This window comes from Lactuca virosa, chromosome 3 (genome assembly GCF_052849685.1).
Source record: "Lactuca virosa cultivar CGN04683 chromosome 3, Lactuca_virosa_CGN04683_v6, whole genome shotgun sequence".
Classification (NCBI taxonomy): Eukaryota; Viridiplantae; Streptophyta; class Magnoliopsida; order Asterales; family Asteraceae; genus Lactuca; species Lactuca virosa.
The window spans coordinates 323,052,231-323,064,363 of NC_136428.1; positions in this window are offsets into that span (position 1 = coordinate 323,052,231).

The window sequence follows — 12,133 nt, forward strand, 5'->3', positions numbered from 1 at the left end:
CACCAGTCAAGGACGCGGTGGGTGACAATGGACACCCATTAAACTGCCATTTTATAGGCAGTAACCTTATACCCCCCTTATAGACCGGCTTCGTGAATGAGGCCTACTAACGGTAACACTGACTTTTTTCTTATATATATATATATATATATATATATATATATATATATATATATATATATATATATTAACATTTAATATTATAATAGTATAGGGTAGAATTTTAATCTTTTAAAACTCTTGGGTTTTGGAATTAAGTATCTTATTAATGTGACTTTACAAATTCCAAAACTTGAGGGCAAGTTTTGAATAATTTTCAAGACCTTTCATATTAATAACCTATGAACCATTATGAGTTTTAATATCCATGAATGTGACTTTTCATATAACTTGAGGACAAGTTACTGTAACACATTTCATTAATAATTAGATCAAATTTTGGATCAACCACAATTATCATATAATTTTTTCTATTGATCTAAACAAACTCATAACAAGACAATTCATATCAAATACTACATATAATTACTTTACTATCTAAACATTTGATAATTGCCTTTTAAATGGATGATGACAGTCATTACCAATGCAGAAAATACAATTTTTATGATTACAAAACAGTTTGTTGTAATGACTTTATCCATTTTTGCCAAGAACTTGAATTTTCTGCACACATGAGCACCAACTCGTCGAGTACATGAACTGGACTCGCCGAGTTGACGCTTTACTGAGTGGACTCGGCAAGTCTGTTCATGGGACTCGGCGAGTGCAGAAAAGTCGATTTTTCAGCTTTGAAAACAAGTGCGCATCAAGTATAGTAGAAAGCAATCCTAGTCTCTGATACCACTATTGGGTTTTAAGCACTATAACACTCATATGTAGCACATGCAACCCTAGATGCATTGGAACCATGTTTTCTCAAATTATACATGTGTTTTCCAATTTCCAAAGCATATAACTTAACTAGCATACAATTCAAAGTAACAACTAGTTAGATATCTTACCTCTTGTGTAGTTCTTGACCTTGGACGCTTGAGCACCTCAAATTTTGTGCCTCTAATGTGTCACAAACACCAATATGCAAAGGAGGCTTAAGAGAATAAGACATGTAGCTTCAAAAATCAGTTTTATGCTCTTGTGTACATGTGTGTCCGATTTTCACACTAAGGGGAGGCTTTTATAGTGTTTCTTAGGGCTAGGGTTTCATCCATGAAACCCTAATGCACCATGACCTTATATATCCCTTAGGCTCCATGGGTTAAAGCTCCATGGACTATCCATGAAGCACATAGCCCAACCTAATGGATCTTTGGCCCACACTATAAGAATGGATGACTTACATAATCAATCCCCTAGATTTAATGAGTCACTTTTGATCACAAAATTAATTCGAAATTAATTCTTGACCAACACTATTTAAATAATATGATTTCTCAATTAGTATATTATACTTATTATATATTAATAAATCAATAATAATCTTATTCTCAAAAGTCCATCCTATCAAATTGCAATGGTGAAGGAAACCCCAAAAGGACCATGGGACAATCGGGTCAAGTACATACCAGATATAGTCATGGGATTAGACACCAAATCCAACAAAAAGACACTCCCACAGTCGCCCCACGTGACCTCCGAAAGACAACCTCAATTGAAAAATAATTACCTGAGCAGTCATGACACCAACCCGACGCCAAACTGAACGCTACAGGGCCAAATGTGGCCTTGTCTCATACCCGGTCTCCTGCGACTTGCCAACATGTTGTGGGCTTCCACAGCCTTGCAAACAGACCAACCTTTGTCTAAACCATCTGAATAAATCCGTAAACAAATCACAGACTTGTCACAATCTCACCGTTGCAGAGGGACCGGTGAATGCTACGGGTCACCCTACAGTCCTACAACACTCCTATTCAATCTGTGAACAAGTGAATGTTACGAGCCACCCCGCAGTCTTACAACGCTCCCACTTGGCACAGCCGTCACCCAAACACATCCGGAGAGGAGTAAGCACTCAATCAAACACCCAAGCTGAACTTGAGTCATGCCTGCAACCCCAACGTGGGTCCCCCAAATCTTGCTATCTGACACCAAGAAGGCGTGAACCCAAAAATTGGGAGGTTTTACAAACTCCCATCTATACAATCCTCAATCCAAATGGCCACTTGAGCCGCCTTCCTCCCCGATGGGAATGCGAAACTCCTCCTCGTTTCACAACTGTTTCTAATTATGGATACTCAAATGATTCTTCCCCACTTTGATTCGACTAAGCTCTAACAAAACCCTAGATTGTAAGGATTCCCAATCCCTCTAACCTTCCGAGGATCAAAATGCTGAAAACATGCGCTTCCTAATGCTAGTGATCCATTACTAACCAAATTCAAAAGACCACACAACCCCTGAAGACCAGCTGAGCACTCCCCGAAACCCAGCATCACTGATAACTCGGAATATTACAAAATGATACCACACTCAATTCCTGGATTCCAAAGAACACATACTTCGACAAAACCTCAGTAACAAACCACTTCCCTCGGCACGTCCAAAAGCCAATCCAAGCACAATTGCTAAAACCACTAAATCCTGGCGATTCTAGACAATTACCCCCTGAATCCTGACCATAAACCTTCCACACAATGCCCCCAAACCTATCTCAACTACAACCAAGATAAGAAAGAACACCCCAAACCCACTATAAGAGAAACAACCCTTCACTAAACCACTAGTGATTCATGGCATGGAAACGGCATAAAGCATTTCTTAAAGATATAACCAAAACATAAGCAGATAAATAAACCAAAGATACGTTTACCCAAAACCGATGCAAGATTCCAAACAACAAAATTTAGATAAAACCAAAAAGAAAGAAAAAGATACATACCCGCAACATTGCCTGCTGGAGTCCTGACCTCCCTTGACTGACACTGCAAAGCTCGACTCCTCTCCGCTGGGACTCCTGCTCTACCCTCTCATCTATTAGTAATCCTCAAAGTAGCTGGAGCAGGCGCACTCACTGCTCCTCCTCTCAACATCGGACAATCAACCTTCTTGTGGTCCACCTGATTGCAGTGAAAATATAACAGGCTTACCCTTGAGGACAATCCGTGCTGACGTGACCAACCCTGCCACACTTGTAGCAGCCCAAACCCCTGGAACGACAAAATCCATCATACAGTTTTCGACATGTGTCGCACTGACCCCAGCCCGGCTGGCCTCTCAAACGCTGATCAGAAAATTTTTGGTCTCTTCCCGGGACCCTGCACTGTATGCACCTGATCTGATCCCCTCTTCCCAAGGTGCTCCAAATCGATCTCCTGCTCTCGGGATCTAGAAACCATATCATTGAGGGTCTCACACCCTGAAATACTCACAAACTCCCTGATATCATCCCGAAGCATATCATGATAACTTACCTTCTTCATTTCCTCATCTATTTCATACTGTGGTACCAATAAAGCCCTCTCCCGGAACTTGGCAGTGATCTCTGCCACAGTCTCAGAAGTCTGTCGGAGATCCAGAAACTCTTGCGTCAACTGTTGCACCACAATCCCAGAAGCGAACTCAGCTCGGAACCTGGTCGAGATGTTATCCCATGAAATAGCATCAACAACATCATCACCCAACTCACTACCAACCTGTTCCCACCAATCTCGTTCCCTGTCCTTCAACAGGCAGGAAGCATATATGACCTTCGCCTCCTCGGGGTAGAAACTTGTCTTGAATGCGTTAACCATATCCACTAACCATCTCCTACTGATAATGGGGTCCCTCTCTCCGTGGAACGCGGGAGCTCTACATGCATGAAACTCCCAAAAAGAAAGAGTGTGAGCTCCAACAACAGCCATAATCTCAGCACGGAATGCGCCCAAGCGCTCATCCAAGATATCCGAAATAATGCAAGAAATCTCTGATGAAATGAAGTCCCGCAGCTTGTTGCTAATTGGCTCAGCATATTCACCTGATCCGGAACCCAAACCAGAACCTAAACCACCTCCATGAGTGCTCATCTCCAACTGAAATACAACAAACCAACAATCAAAACACACCCAAGAATCCTCTTTCCATAAGCTTCTTAGATTCTTCAAGACTCTCACCGATTCGAGTATGGATCTTGAGCTTTCAGTAGTACGGGCCCAATACTACCTTCCACACCTAACCATACTTCCCTCAGCAATCCTCCTGAATCCTCTTAATCACTTCCTCACTCAATGCACGATAACTCACTAAGCTGCACCAATAACCCACTGAAGCATATCCTAGGCTTTCCTAGGTTCCTGACCTCACCCAACCCTCAACTGCTGAAGGATTCCCATTAATGTCAACTAGCTACCTCATGAATATAGTGACATGCGACAGAGATCATATAATCCTTCTAGTAAAACACCCAATCCTACAACGGTTGGACTTAAACGAGAGCTGTGCTATAGGGTCAAGTCCATCACTCTGAGATTATCTAGCTTGTGCCACATGTGACTTAGCGTATTCACTTAGTAGGTAACTCACATTGCTAAGATCCCCATAAAGCACAAAGCAAGCAACATTCAGGCAACAGAAAAGCTAACCAACATACATTAATCAAGCCATTCTATTTACTCATCAGGAATCCATTCTAGCATTCAATTCTAAAGATCATACAATCAGGCACATAAAAGGCATCTCTCCTATCATATAATACTGAGTAGATCCTTAGACCTAATCTAGCATGCAATTCTTATAATCATAACAGATATCATAATAAACGTGTATTGGTATTCTGGGAACCACTTACTTAAGCTCAGATGATTGCACACATCACATCCCTTTCTTTGATTAGAAATTCCTTTCCAATTAAATGTTTATTTTAAAAAAAAAATCACCAAACCCTCAGTTTGAGTTCGGACACACCCGAGAGTATGTCCGAATCCCTCAAACCAAGGGTCTGATACCAACTTGTAACAACTCGAAAATCAAGGGTAAAAGTTAAAATTTTATTATAATCAAAACACCATAGTAAGTTTTTCCAAACATTTAAAAGTATTTCAAATAGGACAATTACCAGAGTTCATTCCCAAAGATCACACATTGCGGAAAAACACGGGTACATGCATTGCAATCAAGCCGGACCCTTTCCTTTCGAAACAGAAGTACCCGATGTTGGGTTTTACTTAAAAAATAGTTTCATAAACTTTAAAACTATGGCAAGGGAAGACTTTAATTTTTGAAATAACATAAACATTTTATACTCACCAAGGATCTTCTTGCAAGTTACAGAAAGATTAAAACATCAACCAAAGAAGAGGTGGAGAAATAACAACCTTTGTAATTCTTTGGGTCCTCTCTGGAGGCTTGGAAGTTGATGAAGAATGTGGAAGCTTTGAGACACCAACAATGACTCAAATTGATGTAGATGCTAGTCCAAAACTCTTAAACCCTTAATCTTTAAGTTTATAAATATGAACTTAAATAGGGCTTGAAGATGCAAGTGTTCTTCAAGTTTTCTAACCAAAACTAGAGAGAAAGGGAGAGGGAAGAGAGCATTTGGATTTTTCATCAAGGAATGAAATAAGAAAATAATCCAAATGAAAGCTCTCTTATTTATATGTATATAGTGAAGTTATAACCATTAGTCCTTAGCACATTAAGCAAACTTGTTCACATTGTCATAAGCATGTCTCCCATGCCTTTAAAGCATGATTAGACAAGTCATACACTTCTTCTTTTTATGCATATCTCAAAAATTGCATAAAGAAGAAGAAAGAAAGTGAAACTTTTATAAACTCTTTTATAAAATATAAAGCTTGTCTTTTAGGAAAAAGACAAAAGGATTCAACTAGTCCAAAAGTTTGTACATGACTTATAAATCATACCATATGATATATATTATGTTACTTACTAATGGAATTTATTATTTCCATGAAATAAATAATTTCCAATTTAATTATAAGAGTTTTATTGAATATTTATTAAAATCAATTTCCAATAAATAATCAATTGTATCAAGTTGTTGTTAGTGTGAACCATTAGTATCATATGTTATTTAGTAATATAACTTTAGTATGACTCTTGAGCATACCAGGCCTTTCAATCTTCCACTTGTGCAAGACTCATATTAGACTAATATAGACAGTGGTGAACGTCTAGCAACATTTCACCGCCCCTAAGAACATACGACTGTTTGTGCCATTCTATCCATGCCTAATTCCCAAAAAGCTCAATGCTATAATTGATGTATAAGGTAAGTTTATCAGTTATCCTTTTGCTACAGACAACATGTTGAACATGAGATTCGGATCGCGATCAATCTCACTAGTTGTTCAACTTTTGGTAAGGCGCCTTAGATGTCTAACTCTCAACACATAAGAGGAACAAATCCCATCTTGACTACATAAGCCTCTTGCATAGTTCACACCATACATGAAAATGGATTTTATAACTGCCCGGTTAAGGAACATAATTTGACCATTATCAAAGCATAGTACTTCCTATACATAAGTCCCACTATGTATATCAGGTGTTAAGGATACAAGGACAATACCTTTTAATCAAGTATCATTCATGATAGCGATCTATGAGATGATCTTGATGCGGGTTAGTTCAATACTAGTTCTCTAACAAGTACCTATGAAACTTGGTTACAACTACTTGGCTACTTTCATATAGTGAGAGTCAAACAGTCCCATTCATCTTAGTCTTACTTTATAACTGCTCCCACAATTATAACCGACTATGAACTTTTATAATAATAATACTATACATGGATTAAAAATGTTAATATAGAACACAACAAGTATTAATGTGATGACTATATCCTAATATATCATAACATTATCTAATATTTTGTTTTTATAATGTTCCAATATCCAAATACTAAATCCAAATCAAAAATCCATTTCTAGAATAATAAAGTCTTATAGCTGAAGTGTGATCATTCATACTTAGCTCAAAAGAATGACTTTATCAATGGACCCGACAAAACTTAATTTGTATGAATTCTGTGAATACTATCATCTCTATACTTAACTTTACGCTAAGAATAGTCAAATAATTTGGAGAATATGATTGGTGTTCTTTCGTGACATAGAGTCTCTTGGTTTGATTAAGTATACTCTCCAAGTCACAAAGATTTCTGTGTGATCCTCGAATGGCAGAAATCAACATAGTTTTTCAGTGATCTCATTCATCCAATCATATTTGAATTCAACTTGTAAAGTAGTGTATTCTTATTTTGTAGTAGATTGTGTCATTATGTTTTGCTTGGACCTCATTCCAACAAGACTTACTCTTTATTCCATAATGAAGTCAAAATCCAATTATAATTCATAATTATTTATACCTGTTTAGAAAGTAACATCTTATGTAGCTCTTTCCATAAAGATCCTTTTAAATTGATTGTCTCATATACATTCTCTTAGTTCTTATAAAGTACTCTTAGAATTCTCTTTTCGTCATCTAGTGACTTAACCATGTATTCAATTATTATCCTATGACATGTTTACAACATGATCAAATACCATGTCATATGCATAATATGGCGTAAATGATGAATTCATTTGCCAAGCAAATAGAATATAAATCATTTCATCTAGTTCAAACCTATGAGCTATGTACCTTTAAGGCTAAGTCAAAATGGTGCCATATGACAATGCCAAGAATTCTCCAAAAGAATCTTGTGTCTTGATCCCTTTCAAGATATTATCAATATATGTATAAGGATGTGAAACTTTTAACATTAATTTTATCTACCCCCTATAGATTTTACATTCCAAGAATGTATCTTCTCCTTCCTAAGTCTTTCATTTTAGAAACACTTTCCGAGTCAAGGTGAAAACGACATTGCTTAGTCAGAATGTGATTTCAAATGATTAAGTATGTCTCACTCATACAAGATTAGGGATTTCACTATGCTCCCACTAGTTCTTAGTAAACCAACATGTTCTATTCATTTTAATATAAAAAAACACCTTATCGTTTTATATAAAATGATGATTATAACATTTAGATGTTTTATATCCACAAGTGGATCTCAAGCTCTACACATTTTGTTAGGATAAAATGGATAAAGAAAACCTCCAGGCTAATCTATATAGATATCTTCTAGTAGATGTATATTAAGAGAAGAGGTCTTTCTTGAAATCTATTTACTATATCTCATATTAAGAATATGAATTTATAGCAAACATATCCTTATTGATCTAGTAATAGCTACTTGTGGAAAAGGTTTGATCATAGTCAATGTCATGAGTATGATGAGGATCATAGTCAATGTCATGAGTATGAGAAAATCCTTTTAAAACAAGTCTTGCTTTAAATGTGTATGGTTATCCATGTAATTTATTCTTTCTAGAAGAATCATTTACTCCTTCTAGCCTTGCTTTAGGGAGAAATTTTAAACCAGCCCATACTTGATTCTCAAACATGGATTTCATCTCATGTTCATGACTGTAAGTCATTTATCAGATTTGAGATCTGACATAGCATCATGGTATTTGATGGATTTTCCAGAAACCATCAATAAAAGCTCATCAATGAGAGATTCCACATTTCTCAAGTCATATATGATTTCTACCCCTAATGCGAACAATTGGTGTTTGTAAATATCTATTATTCAATTTTAACAATCCTTGTTAAAACTAGTGCCAACTATTATTACATAAGGTTATGGTTCTTGAGCTGCTTCAAGTTTCATGTACCTCCCACTTGCTTTGTCACTAGACGCTTGCTTTCTACTAACTTAGCTTTCACAAGAATAAAAGAACCGATTCTTTGTGGGTTAGAATATAACAATCTAAGACACATGTAGAGTATTATGTAAATATGTATTTAGTAGATTTTGGGTTTAGAAGCTTTAGTCCAATATAGGCTTTAAATCCATAAAACATTTAATAAGATATGGATGGGGCCTTTCCATACAAAATCTTATAAAGTGTCTAATCCACTTATTAGTTGGTATCTATATTCAAGACACAGTTAATAGTGATTGAAGTATTATCCCAAAAATATTAAAGAATGATATTTCTACCGATTAGAAAGTAAATCATACCAAGTAAGATTTAATTCATCCTTTATTGTCATTAAGGCCTTAGATGGTTCTTACCGGTTTGTATCTCAACTTTTGAAACCTTCAACAAAGATTTCACAATTATATTTTACCACGTAAAATACAATTAAAACTAATATAGTTGTTAATAAAGTTGATTTGGTATCTTATGCTTAATCTCAGACATTCATTAGAAAGGAAGTCATACACCAAGGTGTATAGTTCCTTAATTATTTTTCTCTACACCTTAGTGAAAATATCATTCGGAATCCTTTTCACATAAATATGGTTCACATATGTCAAAAAAACTACATTATTTGCCTCCAAAGATCCCTTTCTTGAAGTTGGAATATGTGAATGCCATTTATATAATAAGGATAACAATGTCAAATATGAGTTTGACTTAAAACACGTTTAAGTCAAAAGTGCTTGCATATAGAACTTAATTTTACTTATGAAATGTTGATATTTACTTCTGAACTCTATTAAGAGATCTAGTCTCATAAATAGAAGTTAATCATTTCAGAATATGAATATTATCGTTATGAAAAACGATTTAGTAAATGCTCAAACATTTGAATAAAATAACTGAGATATAAATTTAGACATGCTAAATTAAAACACATTTTGTTCCAAAACAAATATTGTTTTACATTACAAGTAATTTATGTTCTAAGCATAAATAGTAAACTAAACGCAGAGGGTGTAGTTCCAACTTGATTGTGCTCAGCTTGGTCACTCTTCAATAAATATTTGCAAGCCATTTACAAATATTAGATTAACATTTAAGTACCAAGTACATAAGTGTTATATGAAAAGTATGAGTTCTATCTAGTAGATACAAGAACTACTAGTCTCTTGCAAACCTTCTTTCAAAATAAGAGGAGTAAATCCTATTCCAGTGTCCAATTTCTTCACAAAAGAAACAAGATCCATCTATGTGGGCTTTAGTATATTTGTTGGGCTCAAAGGTGTTCAGTCAATAAAACATGGGCCTCATGGATCACGCAAGGTGATTCTTTTAACCTTGCTTTACTCAAATGTTTAAAGTAACTTTAAATAAAATATCTCTGTATTTATTGGAATATTGCTTGACTTGATATATCATCAGATATATGTTTAAATTATCCAAGACTTCCTAGAAGTCATGAATAACTATTCCTAGCTTGATGTTACAAACATCTTAAGCATCACAGTGATGCCTTTACTACGTATCATATTCAGGTTTAATTGGGCAAAGCAAATAGTTTAGGACTAGGACCCTTAAGTGTATACAATTTCATATCCCTCACGAGATTCTCTCTTAAGACATGAACCCATTCATTGAAGTTGTATCTATTGAATGTTATTGTTTCATTTAGTCATTAAAGAAAATGACAATTAATGATAATGAGAATGGATTATTTCACTACAAAATTTTAATAAAATTCATTTAGTATATTCAAAATATAATCTTCAATAATTAATACCCTTTTAGTTTTCAATACATTAATTATCAAAGTCTAGGATCCAAGTTTCAAAACAAATAAATGGTTAGGTATCCTTTAACCCATCCATTTGAATTCAACTCGGTAGATATCGATTATCAATTATATCTTGCTATATAATTCCTATATTTATGGGATCTCTAATAACAAATTTAATTAGACATGTTTGATCCCATCTATGCCTCAGAACTCTCTTGCTTAGGTATCCTTTATCACAAAAGATTTCCGATCAAATCGTCCAATTTGAAAAACTTGTGTAATCGGCCTATAACTTGGTTATAGAAATCGCGAATACACCCCGGCCATCAAAAGATAACACTAAGCGGTTAGGTATCCTTTATCCCACTAGTACATACAAGAGGCGTGCGAGTGTTCTTCAAAAGGATCGCATAGATTTGAGGTTTGTAAAAAGAGTTTTTATATGTTTTATAATTCTAGTTTAAAAAACATATGATATCATGGTTATTACATCCATATAATAAACCATGGTATCAATTTTTAAAAGAAAATCACATTTAAAGGTTCAATATAAAAAGCTAGTTTTTATATAATTTGACGAAATTCAATTTTAATAACCGATATTAAGTTTGAATGCATTTGAACCTTTCATATCTTTAATAAAACTTCCTTTTATTACTTATATATTTGGAGTTTGTATAAGTTATAAAAATCACCATTTTAAAACTTATATTGGAGTATTTCAAAATTTGTCGTTATTAACGATTTTATAAAAACGGGTTTTATTTTAAAATAATAACTTGTTAAATCTTATGTCCAATTTTTTGAAAACCCAAACTCCATGTGATGTTTATTTTGTCCAAAATTATTTTAGCATGTGAATAACTAATTTATCAACTAAACAAAATAATGTATGAAATAAACAACACAAACATGCATAAAAAGATATGTGCATAAACATAACCAACTAATGACAATTTTGTGAGCCAACACAAAAATGCCAAGTCTATTCCTAAATGGACATTTAAGGGGACCAAAAAAAGTTCTTCTAATGTTGTTGTAGAAGCTCCCACTTAAGTAAACACCCATTGCTTACAAAAGATTGGAAAAACGTCTTTAAAGGAAAAACTGCAGCTTTCATGACACCTTTCAGAAAGTGTCATGTTCTGCCCAGCACATGTTGAACTCCAAAAGTTTCCTTTTGTCTTCAAAAAATGCTTCAAACTTCATTTCTTGTTACATCTTTGTACAAATAAATTAATTCTAAAAACTAATCTATTACTTTACAAAAATAACCAAGAAAAGCTAATCTATTTAATTATTACATACCATATGAATAAATAAATTATTACAACCATTTTATAACAAAAATTACCAACACAACAACATAACAACACATTGGTCTTTGGTTAGTTTATGCACATCATATACATCAATATACACATCAGACAACCTTTTTTTTTCTAAGACAACTTTAAATGACAAAAGATGCATGAAACTTTTGTCACATAAAATAACAAAAAAAAGTTGTCAAAGAAAATATGTATGAACTTATTTTTATAGGAAAACAAGTTATCCATATTCTCCAAAAACTAAGATTTCCAAAAATAAAAAATCTAACCAAACTTGGAAGATGGCTCTGATACCAATTGTTGGGTTTTAGTTCAAAAAT